The following is a 19,811-nucleotide window of genomic DNA, read 5'->3' as shown; positions in this document are numbered from 1 at the left end:
TGAGAGCAGACTGCCACATCTTTCTTCCACGGAGCAGCTGTTGCGTTTGAACTGCTGACTTTTAAGTTAGCATCCGAGTGCTTTAACCACTGCACCACCAGGGCTCCTGTTATGTGTCTATACATACCAACTATTTATAGACACAAAAAAATGGATTTTTATCGGCTGTGATTTGACAACATTGAGGACAATACATTAAAAAGAATATTTGTTCATAAAAAGTTCTAATTAGATTTAGATTGGATTATGGACACAGATTTTCCTCGGATTCAGAAAACCAAAATAATTGCTCAAATTTAGGGTAGCTCCATACTGTAGTAGAGAATATGAACAGTATCTCAGAGAAAAGCAAATGAGAAAAAAACCTGATACCGACAGCAAAGCTTACATGACCCATTGAAAACCATTTACCAAGTCTCCTTTCCATTTTTGGTACTTACTCACCTTCAGTCGACACATGATGGCACAAGGATCTACTAAGTGAAGAATACATAAAATTTCAATCCAGTTAGAGCTGTATGCAACCATAACATACCTTGAAGAGTCAGATATATGTTATGAATTGAATTCTGATCCCCCAAAATATGTGTTGTAAATCCTAACCCCATACTTGTAGAGGTAATCCCATTTGGGAATAAGGTTTTCTTTGTTATGTTGTTGTTGTTAGGTGCCACCGAGTCAGTTCCCACTCATAGTTACCCTATGTACAACAGAATAAAATAACCGGCCAGTCCTGCGCCATCCTCACAATTGTTCTTATGCTTGAACAAATTGTTTCGGCCACTGTGTCAATCCATCTCCTTGAGGGTTTTTCTCTTTTTTGTGGACCCTCTACTTTACCAAACATAAAGTCTTTCTCCAGGGACTGGTTGCTCCTGGTAACATGTCCAAAGCATGTGATATGAAGTCTCGCCCTCCTCACTTCTATGGAGCAATCTTGCTCTACTTCTTCCAAGACAGGTTTGTTCATTCTTTTGGTGGTATATGGTATGTTCAATATTCTTTGCCAAGACCATAATTCAAAGATATTAATATGTTAATGAGGCCGTATCAGTGTAGGGTGTGTCTTAGGCCAATTGCCTTTGAGATCTACAATGAGCAGATAAGGCACAGAAAGGCAAGCCAAGAAGGGGGAAGATAGATATTACGCCACGTGAAGATCCCAAGGAACCTAGGAGTAGAAGCTGAAAAAAGACAAGGACCTTCCTCTCAGAGCTGACAGAAAGAAAGTCTTCCCCGAGAGCTGACACCCTGAATTCAAACTTCTAGCCTCCTAAACTGTGAGAAAATAAATTTTCATTCATTAAAGCCACCCACTTGTGATATTTCTGATATGGCAGAACTAAGAAACTAAAACAATATATAATAATTTTTTTCTCTCTCAGTATCCCTATTGAAGTGGTTCTTTTCCTGACCCTGGGTAAAATCAAGGCCAGCACCACTACTTTCTGATCAATTTTAGGTTTAAAAAAAAAAATCCACAATTTAGCAATTATGAAGAATAAAAAAAATTAATAATTTTTTTATTCTTCATAATTTAGTTACATTTAATAATCAAAACTATTAAATATTCACTTAATGTTATAATTTAGTATTCTTAAAGTGAGCCTAAATAATTAGAAAGCCTGCACCTAGAGAAAGAGGATATATTGTAGGCTTCTTTTGACTTTCCTCAACTGGTGGTTGACTTCTCTTGCCCCCCTAGATACTTAAGTAAGGAGTCCGTGGGTGAAGCAAATTGTTAAGCATTGGACTACTAGCCAAAAGGCTAGCAGTTCAAATCCATTCAGAGGCAACCAGAAGACAAGCCTGGTCATCTGCTTCCAAAAGGTTATATAGTCTTGAAAACTCTGTAGAGCACATTTCTACATTAATATACAAATTGAGTGGTTTCTGCTCTTTCATGGAGAATGCAGAGCTGGCTGTGGAATGGAATGTGATGGCTGAAAATGTTTGAAATTGGAAAAGGGTGGATGGACAGGCAACGCCTTACTTGAAGCATACTGTGATTGCCCTCCAAAACTGGAAAAATGTTTGAAACTTTCTCTTGCGAGTGTTTAGTGGAGTCTTGAAGTTTGATCCCATTTCTGGCCATCTTTCATTTGCAGTTTCTGAGGACTCAAATACATCTTCTGTCTCTGTGTTAAACAATACTGAGACAAAGCAAAAATAATTTAGCTTCTTTCTCCACTAAATACTTGTTCCCAAGAAGATGGTGGTAAACTCACCAGAACAGTTTACCGTACTTTTATGCAAATAACAAGCACCTTCTGCATTTGTTTGCCAACAATGCCCTCCCCATCACCAGTATTTTTATAAGGGCCACTATGCCAGTTTTTTCCTTTTTTTTTTTAACATGTCGCTGTAAAAAAAAAAAAAATCATAGCATGCTTACAGAAATATCTCATGGCGGGGGCATGAATGGTAAACAAAGGTAGAAGGCACACGTTATCTGCATAAAAACTGTGGTACTTACTAACAGTTTGCCCATCAGGATTATTTCAATATATAGCTTGGTCATCTAGGCTTGTGTAGCCGTGGCGGCACGGTGGTTAAGAGCTCAGCTGCTAACCCAAAGATCGGCAGCTCGAGTCCACCAACCATTCCTTGGAAACCCTACGGGGCAGTTCTACTCTGTCCTATAGGGTTGCTGTGTGTTGGAGTCGACTGTGTAGCACTGGGTTGTTTTTGTTTGTTTGTTTTTGTTTTTTGGCATCTAGACTTGCTTCGTGATCCTCCTCTTGCTCTGCCCTCCAATCTAAAGCTATCGTATTACTCAATCCCAGGAAGCTTCTGCCTTGAAACCACCCAACTGAGGTTCTAAACTCTATATATACCCTTCCCTACTTTCTCTTTTTGAGGAGATACTAACATTCTCTCAAGGTGGTGCTCTCCCTTGCTGCGTGTATTCATAAAACTCAGCTTTACTTGATCCACAAGGTTTTCTGAAAATCTTTGGGGTGGGGAGAGCGATATTGGCATTGCCTTGATCCAGGCTAATATATCTGTATTCTGGTTGGTTGCCTGTTTCTTTCTCCTTTCTTAACCTGGAATATCTTTGTCCTTCTAGGTAACCCTGTTGGATAGTACTTAGGACAGTCCACATTGGTGTTTTCATTTGTGAACCTCCTTTGGTCCATAAGAAACATGTTTGGCCTGGATGAACTCAGAGTATGCAGAAAAATCTTTAATCTTTGGATACTCCAGGTGGAAGTTAGTTGCAGTCCCCTATGCTTCTTAAATGATACAGAAGTGTCAAGCTCCCTAAAGAGTCTCCTTAAAGTCCATTTCACAAGGCTAGGGGTCTGGGACCAGCACAATACACAGTCTCCCTCTTAGGGTTTCACAACTCAGATAACTTGAAAAAATGGTCCTCAAAAATCCTCCTTTAATTTGCAGCTCACAAAGTCTTATACTCTCGATATGAGTGAGAACTTAAAGAGGCTTCTGAAAAGTTTGGCTGTCTGTGTTATATACTTTTATAGGGAAGTGAGTTTTAAAACTCATGGATTATAGATGAAAAGTTATCTACAATCATAGGTTCTTGGCCAAAGCATCCATTTTAATCTAGTTTTTATGGGATAGCTCATTTCCCCTGAAGGGATGGCTCTCCTTCTTCCACGGTATTGTAGTTTCAGTTGTGCATCCTGAAGACCCAGCTGAAGACTGAATTTCTTATCCTTCCTTGCAGCTAGCTGTGGTTACGTAATAGTGTCTAACCAATGGAATGTGAGCAGAAATGGTGTCTACAACTTCCTCATTACATATGCAGAAGGAATTGTTTATCCTCTACTTCTTCTCTTCCTTCCTTTACAAGGACTATAGTGTGGACATGGCATGACAAGCTTTAACAATGCAGATGAAGACAAAACCCTAGAGGATGAAAGAATAATAGAATAGAAGGAAACTGGATTCCCATAGGGCCAGGGCAAGCAGAACTACCCAACTCTAGATTGCTCCCTGTGTGAAAACAAACAAAAATCTATTTTGTCTGAGTCTATGTTACAACAATCTAACCTATACACTAATTAATAACCTCCAAAAAAAAAATTTTTTTTTTTTTTATTACACATATAGAATCAAATCCTAAGCACAGTGCTATCAGAAGGAAAAAAAAAAGGTTATTAATATGTGGAAAGTAGTTAGAAAGGACAGGCAGAAAATAAGCACTTAATGCATGTTAATTTAAAATAAAATTGTGTTTTGCAACTTACAAAAGAAAACTTGATTCTCATTTAGTGTCTGCAATGACTTCTTTGACCCTTATTTTTGTCATCTATTACATGAAATGTTTTCACTAGATGATTAGTAAAATGGTTCTAGTTCAAAAAATTTAGAACTTAATTTCCATTAATGCAAAGGTGTTGGGAGTGGTAGCCTATCGCTATCATACCCCCCACATACGCCTTCTGGGTTTGTATTGCTCTCCTTTTGTATTTCTTTTTCTTCCTCTTGTTTATTTCACCCAGTATTACCTATTTAACAAGATTAAGAACAGAAAATTCTTGGTGTGATGTTTACTGTTTCTAACCCACCTCTATGGCATTGTCACAAGTAAAAGTTGTGGAAACAATTTTCAACAGACCACACATTAAAAAAAAAAAAAAAACTTTAATGAAAGTCGCGTGATCAACTTGAACATAAAATGAGATTTGGGCATATCTCAGAATATCTGATAAGCCAGAGGGAGAGTACCAACAGAAGTTAATTTGCTTGATAATTTTTGGCTAAAAGGAAAAGAGCTGGTGGGGTTGTTTGGGGAGTCCCTTGTAAGGACTGAAGAGGCAGAATGGAGAAGGGTGGAGAGGGAGGTACCATTTTTTTTTAGGAGACTGATTGGCCTGCTTCAGTTTGAGAGCTGGAGTATGATCCTTATGGAGTGTGGCACTGCAGGCTGAAGCTGGAGGAGCTGTTTCTGTAGAGGATTTACGAAGCCTTGAAAAACAGGCAATGCTGCTTGAGTGGCCACGTGACAAGACTCAGAGGGAAAAAACAAAGCCCCATCACATCAAGGACTCTCAGGAATGCAATGCTGTGTTGTGATCTCAAGGGTTTACAGAGTGAAGATTTGGAATTGTTGAGAACCTAAACTTTTCAAGCATTTTTAAAGAACTCAGATGTGCATTTTATCTTATTCTTCAAGCTGTTGCATATGGAAAGTGTATTTAATTCAGAATAAAGAAGCAGGGAAATTGGTTTAGATTAGGCAAATGCTAAATTTCCATAAAATGGTTGGCACATTACGAACAAGGAATTCAATTATGATTGTAATATTAGTTACCTGTCAAAAGGATGTGGTGGAGACACTGGAAATGGAGGGACTTTCCTGCTGTCAGTGCCACTGCACCAGACTGAAGTTGGATATGAGCGATATAAATCTCTGAGGTAGCAAGTGGAGCTGCCTAAAGCTGCACTTATCATTTGTGTAGTTTTCAAGTACGTGCTCATATGCCAAAGCGTCTATTGTTGAGCTGTTGGTTTTCCCTTTTGGTTTTCGGTATAGGAAAGATATTGGTGAATGCTGCAGAGCGTGCCTTAGCAAACAAGTCTGAAATAAAACAATGAATTTGAATGGCGCTGGGGACCAAGTGAAAAAATATATTTCTGAGACAATGAATGCTAGTTTGCTTCTGCAACGTTAACAGACAAACAGGCCTTAAGTAATCAGAAAGAAGGTCCCAGATCCTTTTCTATATCAGTGACTCAGCGTCAACAAAAGAAGTTCGGGTAGTTCCCTTTCATATTCTCCATTTGTCATATGCATAAAAAATGTGTCTTCTCACTTTTAGGTTCTAGGGTTATACAGACAAAATCACATTTTTTAAGATTACCTTTCCGGTAACTTTTCATTTCAGAGAATTCACAAGCTTGGTATTAATAAATTCAAGATTTGAAATTTTCCTTTTGACCCTATGCCTCCAATTATAATTTTTTCAGGTAGCTAGATTGCATAAACATAACATTAAAAATCTCATAAATTTATAAACTATTAGACTTATTTTTATCATTTATTGTCTCATAATTATTCATTTTAATGCTGGGTCTGAAAAATTGTGTTTAATTGCCATTGTTGAATCATCCTTCCTATTCCCAAAAGAACCTTGTTCAAACAAACAAAGAAATCTTATTTCTGAATGATCTAAATGCTACTTAATGTTCATCTGTGTACTGGTCTGTAGCACTAGTCATCTAAATGGCAGAAGGAGAATACATTTTCTCATAGTCTATGTCAAAAAAATCTAAAGGCACGAGTAAACACAATGGCTGTGCTAATTACCTGATTTATTCAACCATGAAACATTTAGGGTCTGGAGCCACCTTTTTGTCACACTGACATATCAAGACTTTGCTTTCATTGACTTCCAGAATGTGTAATGGGAGGCCATCAGGCTTGGCCCGGTAATAGAAATGTCATCATGGTGGGCATCCTAGGGACAGTTCAAACAAGACATATCTAAGAATATCCCTACTTTACAAAAAATATTTATTTGTCATACGTACAGTAGCTCATTCTGGGACATCTAAAAAGCAGCACAGAGCTCCTTGCAACTTCCAAAGAACAGAAATATCATGAATTATGTTTTAGTTATCATTTGCTGTATAACTTACTCCCAAATGACTCCAAAACTTAGAGGTTTATAACAACAATAATCATATATATTTTTTTCACAGGTCCTGTGAGTCAGGAATTGAGCTGGGTGGTTCTGGCTCAAGGTTTCTCACAAGACTACAGTCAGAATCAGATGTTGGTTGGTGTTGCAGCCATCCTGATGCTTGACGGAGATTAGTAAATTTGCTTCTGAGGTTGTTCACTCGCATGGTCCGTAAGTTGATGCTGGTGGTTGACTGGAGGCCTCATTTTCTATCCACATGGACTCCTTCGTGTGGCTGCTTGTAGATCTTTACAGTGTGCTTCCTGGCTTCTCCCAGAATGCATGATTCCAGATACCAAGGCAGAAGCTGTAGTGGCTTTTATGATGCTGCCTTAAAAGCTAAATAGTGTCACATTTGCTGTATTCTATTGGTCACACTGGCCACCTCAGATTCGATGTGGGAGAGGACTTCGCGAGGGTATAGAAACCAGTGGGAGATGTAATGGGGGATAGCTAAGATCAATTAGTTAAAGTTTTTTGTGCTTTTTAATTTTTAATGTTTTAACCCCCAAAAATATAGACTTGTCTAAAAAGATAAAGGTTCCTACCAAATGCACTTGTTCCCATGTATTAGAAGGAATTTATCTTTTAATATATACCCTTCCTATATTTTACTGACTATATAGATAGGTAAGTAGGTAGACAGATAGATAATAGATAGACAGACAGATGATAGATTGATAGATGATAGACAGACAGACAGACAGACAGACAGATAGATAGATAGATAAACAACAAAAAAACAAACTCATTGCTATTAAGTTGATTCGAACTCATAGCAACCCTATGGGACAGAGTAGAACTGCCCCATAGGGTTTCCAAGAAGCAACTGGTGGATTCAAAGCGCTGATCTTTTGGTTAGCAGTCAAAAAAAAAAAAAAAAAAAAAAAAAGCAGTCAATAGATATATATAAATATACCAGATAGACATATATAAACTTTTCCAAAAAGGGACTGTACAATACATAATGTTCAGCCACAAACACTTTAACTTTATTTAGAGAGGTAATAAAACAGCTTTACAGGAAGTTGGGTAAATCTGGAAAAAGCCTAACATTCATAATCCTATGCAACAGAACTTCATTTTTATATAGTCTTAATATTTGCTTATATGTATAAATATGTATTATAAATATATATTTTCTTGGTTGCAATAATGATGCTGTATTCTACCTTTTTTACTTAAGATTTACTTAACATTTTTCGTGTCCTACACAGGATTCATAATAATAATAATTATATTAGTTGCATGAGTCTTAGATGGCACCGAAAAATTTGGTGTACCACATAAAGGGGGCAATTATCTGGATTTCAATTATGAATCAATGGAAATTTATTTGATCACCAAGTCATTTCCCTAGTTTTTGCTGCAATAACCTAGAATTTCTAATGTACAACATTTATACCGAATACTTCTGTGGCATTTAAATATCTAATCTAATAGACTGTACCCTGATCATGTTGTAATATAGTTTGCTAAAATTGTTCCTTTTTAATAGCTTTCTGTTTTCTGATTGTTGAAACTTTCATTAAATACGGCAATATTTGCTGAACAGTATTCATACATATTTTTATGCAAAGGAGCATTTCGAATCCCTGATATTTTCTTAATTTGCTGAATGAGAAACACTAGGGATTCTCAATTTAATTGGGAAGACAAACAGCACATGCTATAGACAAGTGACAGAGACAAGAGACTTTCTGCCAGCAGGGAAGGAGCAGTGTAATAAGGAAGAAAACTCCCAACTTGATCTAATTGAGAGCCGAGAAAGGCTTTAGGAATATCTGAAAATTAATCTTCCTACTTATCCAGAGTGAAAGGAAACAATTAAGGTTAAAAAAAAAAATAAAATGTAAATGAGCAGATTTTTATTTTCTTCTAAGCAATGTTCTAGCCAATTTCCTGGTAGCTGAGGGCTTGAAACCAAACTTTGCTTTAGAACATGTTATTCTTCTTTCACATGGAAAGAAGAAAAGGTGATTTGAGGCTACATGTTTAATTTCAAATTATAAAATGATGTTTAAATTAAAATACAAATGGGTAATCCTAAAAAATGTCAAACTTGAAAATTAGATATTGAAATAACATGATGTATTATAATTACTGGTTTGCATGACTTTCTTCCCCTATTAACCTGGGAAATTCATCAGAGAAAGAGTCATCTTTTATTCCTATCACCAAGAATACTGTCTGGCACATAGACACTTAAGAGAAGTTAGCTGAATTAATTCTTCTTAAATTATCTCTTAATTTGAACAGAAGAAGAGAGTCTTAGCTGGCTGAACATAAAACTTGCCTCTCTCCTCTAAACCACTATTTAATTCGCTTAATTTCAATACATGACTCTTCTGACTTGGGCAGCTAACAAGGTTAGTTGTCTTTTGTAATTGATTGAAGATGATGTTTCTAGCACTTTTTTTCCTATAGTAAAAAAAAAAAAAATTTTTTTTTTAACTTAAAAAATATATCAAGTCTTAGATTCAAGGAAACCTACATATGTAAAAAGACATGGACGTGTTAAGAGCTTAAATAGAATAAAACAGGATGAAAACCATCATCTCCCACATTTTCCCTAATTCTAAAGTCACCGTCTTTTAAACATTTATGCTTTCACTTTTTGATGGCTACCTCCACTTCTCTACATAAAAAACACATAGTAAGGTTTTATTACTTCTCCTAAATTTATTAGCTTTAGACAACATTTGTTGTTGTTGTTGGGTGCCGTCCAGATGGTATTTACTAATCCTCAAATATGAAAAAATGGCATCAGTACATTTCAGTTCCTACTTTTCCTACTATTTGAGAGCTACATTATCATTTCTAGTTTTTATACTGGTTACCTTCGGAGCTTTACATGGTGGCTTTTACTTCTCTTCTTCTTTGAATCTCAATTAGTATCTTGCCTCCCTGAAAAAGAAAAAAAAAAATTTTTTTTTCTTTTTTTTCTCCCTCTTGGGAGAGTCTGTTGTCCATGGCTTGCTCACCCTACACATTCTGTGGGTATGCCGAGAACTCAAGATACTGATTGCTCTTTACCAGGGTTGTGTTTGCCATGAGCCACCCTGGAGGCAATATCACCTTTCCAGGCAATGCCTCCAGCCCCCCAATTTTAATGTCTGCTGTGAAAGATGTGAGGGTATTGGTAACTCCGTGGTAGAATTCTCACCCTCCATTCAGGAGACTCATATTTGGCTCCTGGCAAACGCACCTCATTTGAGCCACCACCCAATACTGGAATATAAAGCTCCAGAGCCCTTGCTCCGACAAATTTGAAGGGCTATCCCAGCCTCAGGGTTCCCTGTAGGGACATTTGTGTCTTTGTTGTGACTCTACCACAGCATCATTTTGCCCTCTGCCTGAACCTGATACCTTTCCTTACCCTGCAGGTGTTGATCCCAAAGGTATTCCCTCATAAACTTCTTGCATGCTACCCTTCATCTCGGAGTCAGCATCCTGGGAACCCAAACTTCAACATGTGATTGTTGATTGATTCCTCAATATTTAAGAATTAAAATTGGAAGTTGGTGTGAGTTCCCTCCGCTATTTGTAAAAGGGTAAATTTCCCTATAATCCTCTATCCTGAATGGGAAACATTTCTGGGAAGGCTACCATGGCATCTCATCTGGTTGGCTTCAATTTAGGCTAAGTGGGCTGGAAGACTGCTATCAGATGTGTTCATCCTCAAATTCCAGAATAAGGAAGGCTCTACTTGGGAGTGAAATAACCAATCTAGAGGTCTCTTAGTTCCCCCCAAATTATTTTTAGATAAAGTGGTTTGTTTGTTGTTTGCTTGTTTGTTTGGGGGAGCCTGATCGTAAATCTCTGGGGGTGGGGGTAGGGTAGAGAAATCAAAGCGTCTGTATAAAGAAAGTGAATTATTTTGTTTCAACTCATTATTATCATTAATCTTTTTCTCTACCACAATAGTTTCTTAAAGTTTTTCCAGGCTTCTAACAGCAGATCAGTTCTCACTGCTACTAGAGTTCCCTCTAGAATATTCTGAGCTCTGATACCCTTTGCTCCACTTTCTTCATTTAATTTATATTTCTGTACTTTTATCTCAGTGGGCTCTAAAAGTAGATTCGAAGGGAAAAGTATTCATTCTGTTATCCTAAACTGAAACTTCTCACCCGATTTAAAAACTGTACTACTTAAAGGAGTTTTCATCATTTGTCTATAAAATAGGTGGCACCTATAAAATGGGGTAGGAATAACACTGTCCAGAAAATCAGCAGACTTAAGTTTAAAGCCATATTTGCAAATAATTAACAACTTGGCATTGAGTGAGTAATTTCACTGCATCTTATTTTTCTTGCCCAAAATCCTAGAGATGTGCTAATGATTTTATTTAAAATGTGAGGTAGTTCAGTGGTAAAATTCTTACCTTCCATGAGGCAGAGTCGGGTTTGACGCCTGGCCAATGCACCTCATGAATACCCACCACCCATCTGTCAGCTGAGGCTTACTCGTTACTATGATGCTGAACAGGTTCCAGCAGATTCCAGACAAAGACGGACTAGGAAGAAAAGCCTGATGAAATACTTTCCAATAAAAGCTCTATGGATTGCAATGGCCTGATCTTCAAAGGATCATGGGGATGGCACAGCATTTTGTTCAGTTGTGCATGGCGTCGTCATGAGGCGAGGGCTGACTCCAATGCAGCACAACAACATTTAAAATTTGGCATATATTCTTAAATATTTATGATGATTAAAAGCTTATGTATACAAAGCCATGGTAAAAGGAATGAACAACAGTCAAAATCTTAAATTTCCATGACAACTGAAGGCTAATATTCTATTTTAATGCTTATCTAGGGGACTAGATTTGAACATTATTTAGATGCCAAATAGGAGTATTTAATAACTTCACTATGCAAATTGGATGGTCCTAATTTCTGGGGGAATCCTTGTGTTTATTGGTCCTTTAAATTGTTCCTACGGTTATCTGTTCCTCATATGTCCATGAGCCAGCTATTGATAGTTCCCTGGGAGCGTAAACTTTCTCTAATAGTATTTCTGGTTTTCATTCACAAGTGAATTTATTTATTCATGTAAGATTTGGTATGTGTAAGAGGGGCATCCCGTAAGCTTCATTTGCTCTTGATTTGGGTATTTTAAAAATGTTCTGGTCAGATTCCCTATGAGATGCCAATTAAACGTCTTTTGATAAATCTCAATCATCTGCAATTTATTGAACATCGCATGGAAACACACTATTTTTAAAAAGGAGCAAAATTGGGTCACAGGTCAAACTTGAATAAGGTCTTTATCATCTCCCTTGGAACATTTCTGTCATTTAATAATTGAAGCGTCTAATACAATTCCAGTCTTTTAAATGTTAGTCATCTGTGTTGGATCTGGAGGAAAAAAAAAAAAAAATACTGTAAAATTTCTGCTCCAGTGTATTTACTGCCAATTATTATAACAAAGCTTTAGAGTTTTACTGTGAATAGACAGGATTTTCACTTAACTAGAAATAGTATTATAAAATCCCTTCAGAGGAAACTAGTTTACGAGCAGATAGGGACTTACGATGACCTCTAACTATTTGACAGCATTAAGCATTTTGAGCTTTCAACTTTACTTCATAACAACATCTTTGCATATTCCTTTTAATTGAAGGTCATAATTATTTTTTCTAGAATAGTCAAGTACGAAATATGTAGAAACATTAAATGCCTTAATTTTAAGTAAATTATGAAACATGGGTAAACTTAAAAACATAGAACTGAATGAGAACTTTCCAGTTATCTACTTCAGTTCCCCTATCAAGACTCCACAATACCCTATTTTTACACAAATAGCGCACACCTTCTACATTTGTTTGCCTGCTGCTGGTATTTTCGTAAGCACACTATGATAAGTTTTTTTTTTTTTTAACAACAACATGTAAAAAAAATTGGCATAGCAGCACTTATGAAAATACCTCACAGGGGATGGAGAGGCTGGCAAACAAACTTAGAAGGCACATGTTATTTGCATAAAATACAGTATACTCTGAAAATCCTTTCTAGTACCTGATGGCTTTACATTGAAAAGTAAATTTTACATGTAATAGAATTGTAGTTTTACCATTTGTTTAATTTCTTTAATTATGTCATTAAGTGCCTGGACTGTGGAGCCAAACCTAGATTTTGAAGCTGATTCCACTACTTGGTAAGCATGTGGCTCTGGGTGAGTCACTTAATCTCACTATGCCTCAATTTTCTTACCTGTAAAATGGAGATAATAATGTTTCCAATGTCATAGGGTTGATTTAGAAATTAAATCCATGTTTGCGTGTTAAATACTTAGAAAAATGTCTGACACACAGTCATTGTACAATAATTATTCATAATAATAACAATAATTATTACTATTATGGCAAGCAATTTTTTTGTTTTATGTTTAGATATTTATTATATCACAGTGACCTTTTCATTTCAAGATTAATATTCTGATGTCAATTATCGCTGTTGTTGTTTTTGGGTGCTCTGGAGTTGGTTCCAACTCATGGTAACCCCATGTACAACAGAATGAAACACTGCCCAGTCCTGCACCATCTTCCCAGTCATTGTTACATTTGAGGCCATTATTGCATCTACTGTGTCATTCCATTGAGGGTCTTCCTTTTTTTGGCTGACCCTCTACTTTACCATGCATGATGTCCTTCCCTAGGGACTGGTCCCTCCTGTTAACATGTCCAAAATACATGAGATGAAGTCTCCCCATCCTCACTTCTAAGGAGCATTCTGGTTGTACTTCTTCCAAAACAGATCTGTTCATTCTTCTGGCAGTTCATGGTATATTTAATATTCTTTGCCAACACAGTAATTCAAAGGTAACAATTCTTCTTCAGTCTTCCTTACTCATTGTCCAGGTTTTGCATGCATATATGGCTTGATGCCAGTAATCTTTTATAAATTCTAGAAATTTTCAAGTATTTAATCAATTTAATTTTATGCAAAATAATATTTATATAGTGAATTCTATGTGCCAAAATTATGTAAAACAACATAGGGAAGATAGTGATTCACATAGAGTTCCTTGCCCTCAAGAAGTTTACAAGTTGACAGATTGCTACCCACATAAACAGAACAGAATGGAGTATGTGGAGATACAGAGATATGATAAGAACACAGAGAAGGAAAGGATAAAATTCTACTAAAGGGATGAGAAAGGATAGGTGGCAGTTGTGATGGGCCTTAAAGGATGTACAAAATTTCAAGAGGTAAAGTTAAAAGGAAGGTAATTTAGGTAGAATAAAAAACACAAGAAAACACATAAAAAAGAAAGCACAGACGTGTTGGAATGAAGGCAAGTGGTCTAGTAATTTCATCAAATCTGAATGCAGAAATACTTTTTTAAAGTTTTTTTCTCATAATCACAAGATTATTATTTTAATATGATTTATATATGTTATATATGTACGCCATAAAACTAATCCTAAGTACTTCTTGTTATAATTCTTATCCAACCACAAATTAAAACTTCTCAAATTAAATAAAAATAAAAGTACAAAATCAGTAAATTAATTAATATCAAGAACCCCAGTATAATGTAATAAGTGGTATTATATTGTTGAAACAAAACACTGCTCAACATGTAAAAAATTTAGAGCACAGATCCTTTTGTCATATCTATATATTACCAGCGCCACAGAGTCAATTCCGACTCATAGCGACCCTATAGGACAAAGTCGTATGGAAACCCTGGTGGTGTAGTGGTTAAGTGCTACAGCTGCTAACCAAAGGGTCAGCAGTTCGAATCTGCCAGGTGCTCCTTGGAAACTCTATGCGGCAGTTCTACTCTGTTCTCTAGGGCCACTATGAGTCAGAATTGACTCAACGGCACTGGGTTTGGTTTTTGTTTTATATATTACCATATGCCTTGTGAAAACATTCTTTTAGAACCAAACAGCCAAGAAATCATTGTTGGTAGCGTACATGAAGATATCATTTAATGATCATTTGATGCTATTATGTTATTTACATAATTACCTAATCTCTCTCCTTTTCTGTTTTTTCCCTAATATTTAAAGTAGTCCTATTTGTTCCAATATAATAATAAACACAAATGTAAATAAAACATGAAAATAATGCAATAGATGATCCAAAATAGGTTTTATACATATGTTAGAGAGAGAGAGAGGACGATGTAGCCCCAGGAGTGGTCAGCAGGAAGCTGGCCCGGCACGGCAGCTAGACCGTGGAATTCTATCAAACAAACAATGTCTCACAACAGTAACATCAGAGAAACCTTTTCTGTGACCATGAGGGAACAAAACCACTTCATAAACATACCTCAGCACAGATAAAACCAATAAACCAAATAAAAACAATTCAAAAAAATGGCCCTCTCTAGCTGCCACCAGCGTCTGCTGCCACTTTTACAAATATAGTGTTATCCTTACTCTGTCCCTCCCACTTTCCAGATAACTTACTAAGACACCAAATCACAGCATTTCCTCCACTCTTTGAAAGAATCAAATTCACTAGACCCTCCCCAAAACCCTGACACAGTCTAAACCCAAAACAGGCCTCTTCTAACACCATTTTACTGATTCCCCAAGTTGTGTGGTCTTTCTTATTGCAAGAATCACAAATAAACCCAACTTTGTTCAGCTACAGTTGTGTTCCTGGTGATCTTTGACTAGTATGCATTAAAGAAGACAACATTACACACACGTATGTATGTATATATATCTATATAGAGCCCTGGTGGCACAGAGGTTAAAAGCTTGGCTGTTAACTGAAAGGTCGGCAGTTTGGATCCACCAGCTGTGCCTTGGAAACCGTATGGGGCAATTCTACTCTGTCCTATATGTACATTTATAATATATTCATTATATATATATATATAATTTTTTTATCTAATGATTTTGGTTCTCTCAAAATTGAGAATGAGAGAAGACAAGAATGTAAGTCATGTGAATATGTTAGGGTGACATCATGTCATTGATGGACTAAACTTTCAGGCTAAAAACTTTAGAGAAGATGGAAAGGCAGCCCTTAAAGGAGAAGGAGCAGAACCAATGTTAGAAAATGTTATAGTTTATTTTCACTACCCATGTCAACTTCATTTCCCTCAAATCTTTCCATTACAATTATTTCCATTTCCATTTTAAGTATTTGTTTTTTGTAAGTTTGACATTCCAGCGATAAAATTCTTCCCACAGAGAGTGTTAAAGTCTTCTTTTTTTCCAATCAAATATGTTAATATATTCTGGAAAATATCATTTATATGACACTTTTTGTATGATAGGAAACAGATCACTGCCCCAGTATGAAAGAGAAATGTAGATGTAATTTTAATTTATTTAGTAACAGCAAAATAAGCATAGAACTTTGAAAGATATTTGGCCTGTGCAAATCATATTAGACATTTGACCTTGTCGTAGGAAGTTTAACGATTCCAGTTCCATGCTTGATAATTTCTGCAATAGCACTCTATTAATACCTCACATTTTAATTTAGAACATTATGACCCCTGAGCTCTATTTTTAAATCTCTTTGTATACTATCCATCCTCTATATTATTATATAGGAGTTTCTGGGTGGCACAAATGGTTATGCTATTGACTACCAGCTGAAAGTTTGGCAGTTCAAACTCACTCAGAGGCACCTGATGATCTGCTTCTAAAATGTCACAGCCTTGAAAACCCTGTAGAGCAGTTCTACTCTGCACACATGGGGTCACCATGAGCTGGAATCGATTCGATGGCAACTAACAACAACAACAGTATTATGATATAAATTGATCATTCTGTGTGCATTAACAATATATTGCCAAAATATAAAATTTATGCATTATATTTTGCTACTGTGTATAAAGTCTAATTAAAATTCCATGCCGAGAGACCAATATTTAAAGTTTATTACTTGTTAACAATTTGGAAAGTAAATCACACTTGTCGAAACTGGTAGGACTTCCAAAGGACCTACCAAATTGGCCAAAGGTTGGGTTCCAGAAAATAGGGTCCAGGACAGGGGATGACAATCAGAAATAGGAGTTTGAAGATCTATCATCAAACCCAAAATATTTACTAGAAAAAAAGGAAAACAAACAAAAAATCATATTAGCCAAAAGTCAGGGCTAGCATCAAGATTCAAGATTTTTACTCCAAAAGGAAATAGACTGGTTGTTACAACTGTTCCAGTGTCAGCAAGCACAGTAAATTCAGGTAAGCTCTTTGGAGATGGAACTAAGTGCTCAAGGAGAGGAAGCAGATTGTTTACCAAGGCCAGCATTACAGTAACAATGCTAAACCAGAAATTTACACACTCTAGGTCCTTCATAGGGTTGCTATGAGTCGGAATCGACTCATTGGCAATAGGTTTTTTTTTTTTTTTTTTTAGGTCCTTCATTATCTCCTTGGCCTTTGGGACAGAATTGATTCCAAAGTCTGAGTTAGGGTGTTACATCTGTAAGTACAAATGAGAGTGGCCTTCACTGTGAGAAACAGAATACATGGACAGAGCTAGGCACACAGATGGAGTACAACTAGGTATTTTTATTAAAATAGCTATTACAATCATACACACACATGCACATACTTAAGTTACAAGCTAATGGTACATTAAATTTTGCTCTAAATGTGTTCCAGTTCAAGTAAAAATAGTGGGGCTGAATCAGTGGAATTCAGCATTATAGGGTTTCACTCGTATGTCTCCTAATTAACATTACCGTTTGGTCTATCTGGCTTCATTTCAAAGTAAGATGGTGTATTATTAACTAAATACTAGAGATTTTCTCTGTCTCGTGTCTTCTGATAGCAGTGACACATATTTGGAAAAGACTAATTAGTTGAGGCATCAACATATATCTCAGAAGAACAAACTTACCACTTCATTTTCTCAGCCATATGGTTGAGAGATCACACTAGGCATGACCTTTCCAGCAGCGAGGTCAGAATTGCATTTATAAATAGATAATTGGAAACTCATCCATCTGAGATTCCATGGGGCTGAAGAATTAAATTTTTCAAGAGATCCATTTAAAGATCAAGGATAAAAACTATTTGCTTGCAACACCATATGAGCAGGCTTGGGGTATTCTGAAATATTGAGGGAAAAAATTATATGAAGTTATGTGTGTTTATGTATCATTCTATCTATACCTCTGAATGTGAAAACTATTTATAGAAAAACTCAAACTAAAATATGGATTTATAGTAACCTTATCACAAATGGGAGCCCTGATGGTACAGTGGTTAAGAGCTTGGCTGCTAACAGAAAGTTCGACAGTTCAAATCCACCAGCTGCTCCCTGGGAACATTATGGGGCAGTTCTATTCTGTCCTATAGGATCCCTGTGAGTCAGAATTGACTCGATGGCAAAAGGTTATCACAAATAAGTTTCTCAGCACCTTAAATGGCTTTCTAAACAATGCAAATAAATTTTTCCCCTTATTTTGTAAGTTCCGAAATAACACTTACTTTTTTTTTGCTCTCTCTCAGTGATTCTCAATCAAGGTTACATACTGTAATCACCTTGGGAATTATATTAAAATGCTGATATTGGATCATCCCCTAGAGATTTGGGTTTAATTACAATGGCATAGGACCCAGGTAATGGAATTTTTAAAAACACTCCCCAGGTGACAGTATGTGATCAAGGTTGAAAGCTATGATATTTAGATGATAGGTGTGCAAATGTGCCTCTTCCCACCAACCTCCTTGCTATACCTCTCTTTAAGAAAGGACTCCCTGTCCAGCTGCAAAAGCTAAGGCCAGTAGACAGTCTCCTGCTGTTTGCTCCTCCAGAGTCTGCCTCAGCTGCTAAGAGCCACCTTTCCTGAGTTCATGTCCTTCCCCTGACAATCCACATCAGTGACTGAGATTATAAAGGTCCAGCTATATCTGATCCATGCAGTCTCCCTCTGCCCAATTCTGCTTCTTTCCCGTACCTTTCACAGATGCAGATCCATAATAAATATCATACTTCTGGAACTTCATCTCAGGCATTTGCTTCAGGAGAACTCAATCTGCAACACCAGAGTTGTAACCTGCTCATGGAAGGCAGTGGATGTCTTTTAGTTTTGCTCACTCCTCCTTCTTCCCCCAGTATCACTTAGTGGTTAAACATGCAGGCTTTGGAATAAAAATGTCTGGATTCATGTCCTGCCTGTCTGTGACTTTGGTATAAGTTATGTACATCTGTGTGCCTCATCTGTAAAATGTAGATTACTACTGTCCCTTTCTTATAAGATAATTGCGAGGATTAAATGAGATAACCCTAGCAAAGTGCTTAGAAAGATGACTTGTACCTACTAAGTGATCAGAAATATTAACTATTTCCTGAGGAGATTTGTTCTTAATGATTTGGAAGGGACTGTTCTAAACTGACCTCCAGATTCAGAGATGGATATATATGACTCAGACAAATCATTCTATTTTCTCCCTGGAGGTGGGTTTTTAAAATTCTGTTTTCCATTTTCCCATAGGGTAAAATGTGTTTCTGACCATCAAATATCTGACACCTATTTTAGGGCAATTCCTGCATGACTCCATCTCCTTTCATGGATACCAAAGAAGTGACAATTTTCCTTTACTCCGTTCCTGGGAGCCAATGCTTGAAACAGTCAGGGTTCTTCGTAGTAAACCACAGAAACTCATATCAGCTAGCTTAAGCAGATATTGAAGGACTACCAAGCGGTTTATAAAAGCATATTGGCAGGGAGAGGCTCAATGACATATAAATCCTGTCATGCATACTGGTCTAGCTATACCCCCAGGTGACAGCCTACTATGCAACAGCCCTGAACCCTCTAGTTAAGAACAACCAGTCACCTGGAGGCACGGCAGGTTGATTGCATTTGATATCTTCCACCTTAGAGTAAAGCAATTTTTCATCACTGGAATAGATATTTATTCTAACTTGGATTTTATCTTTCTGCAAGCCATACCAACTGTAGTCTTATTATTTGCTTTTTATATTATCATTTCATCCTTAGAACATTATTTATGACCAGGAAGTCGCTGTGCACAAAAAAGTATATAATTGAGTTGCTGCTCCCACATTCATTGATTTCACATGAAAATCAGCCAAAATTAGCTGGCCTTATAGGATAATGGAACAACACATTGAAGACTCAATGAAAGCTGTATCTTGGAGAGAACATTTTACTCAACAATGGTTCCATTGAATTGAAAACTGAGATTGCTGCCTGTCCATTT

At 36.7% G+C, this 19,811-nt stretch overlaps 1 long non-coding RNA gene across 2 annotated transcripts in view; it reads left to right on the top strand.

The window, feature by feature from the left end:
- The window catches only part of LOC126085870 (uncharacterized), a 74,481-nt gene that overhangs the window by 27,516 nt on the left and 27,154 nt on the right, over positions 1-19,811 (top strand). Inside the window, exons 2-5 of one of the 2 annotated variants that reach the window (XR_007519360.1) lie at positions 6,673-6,824; positions 10,040-10,207; positions 12,761-12,811; positions 18,093-18,167. This is a non-coding gene — a long non-coding RNA (uncharacterized LOC126085870). Of the gene's footprint in view, positions 1-6,672; positions 6,825-10,039; positions 10,208-12,760; positions 12,812-18,092; positions 18,168-19,811 lie in introns of those variants that run through there. The other variant, XR_007519361.1, reaches the window with a different exon arrangement.

The sequence above is a fragment of the Elephas maximus genome, chromosome 11 (assembly GCF_024166365.1).
Source record: "Elephas maximus indicus isolate mEleMax1 chromosome 11, mEleMax1 primary haplotype, whole genome shotgun sequence".
NCBI lineage: Eukaryota > Metazoa > Chordata > Mammalia > Proboscidea > Elephantidae > Elephas > Elephas maximus.
Note: the sequence above shows the minus strand (reverse complement) of the source record. Positions and strands in the feature narration are given on the sequence as shown.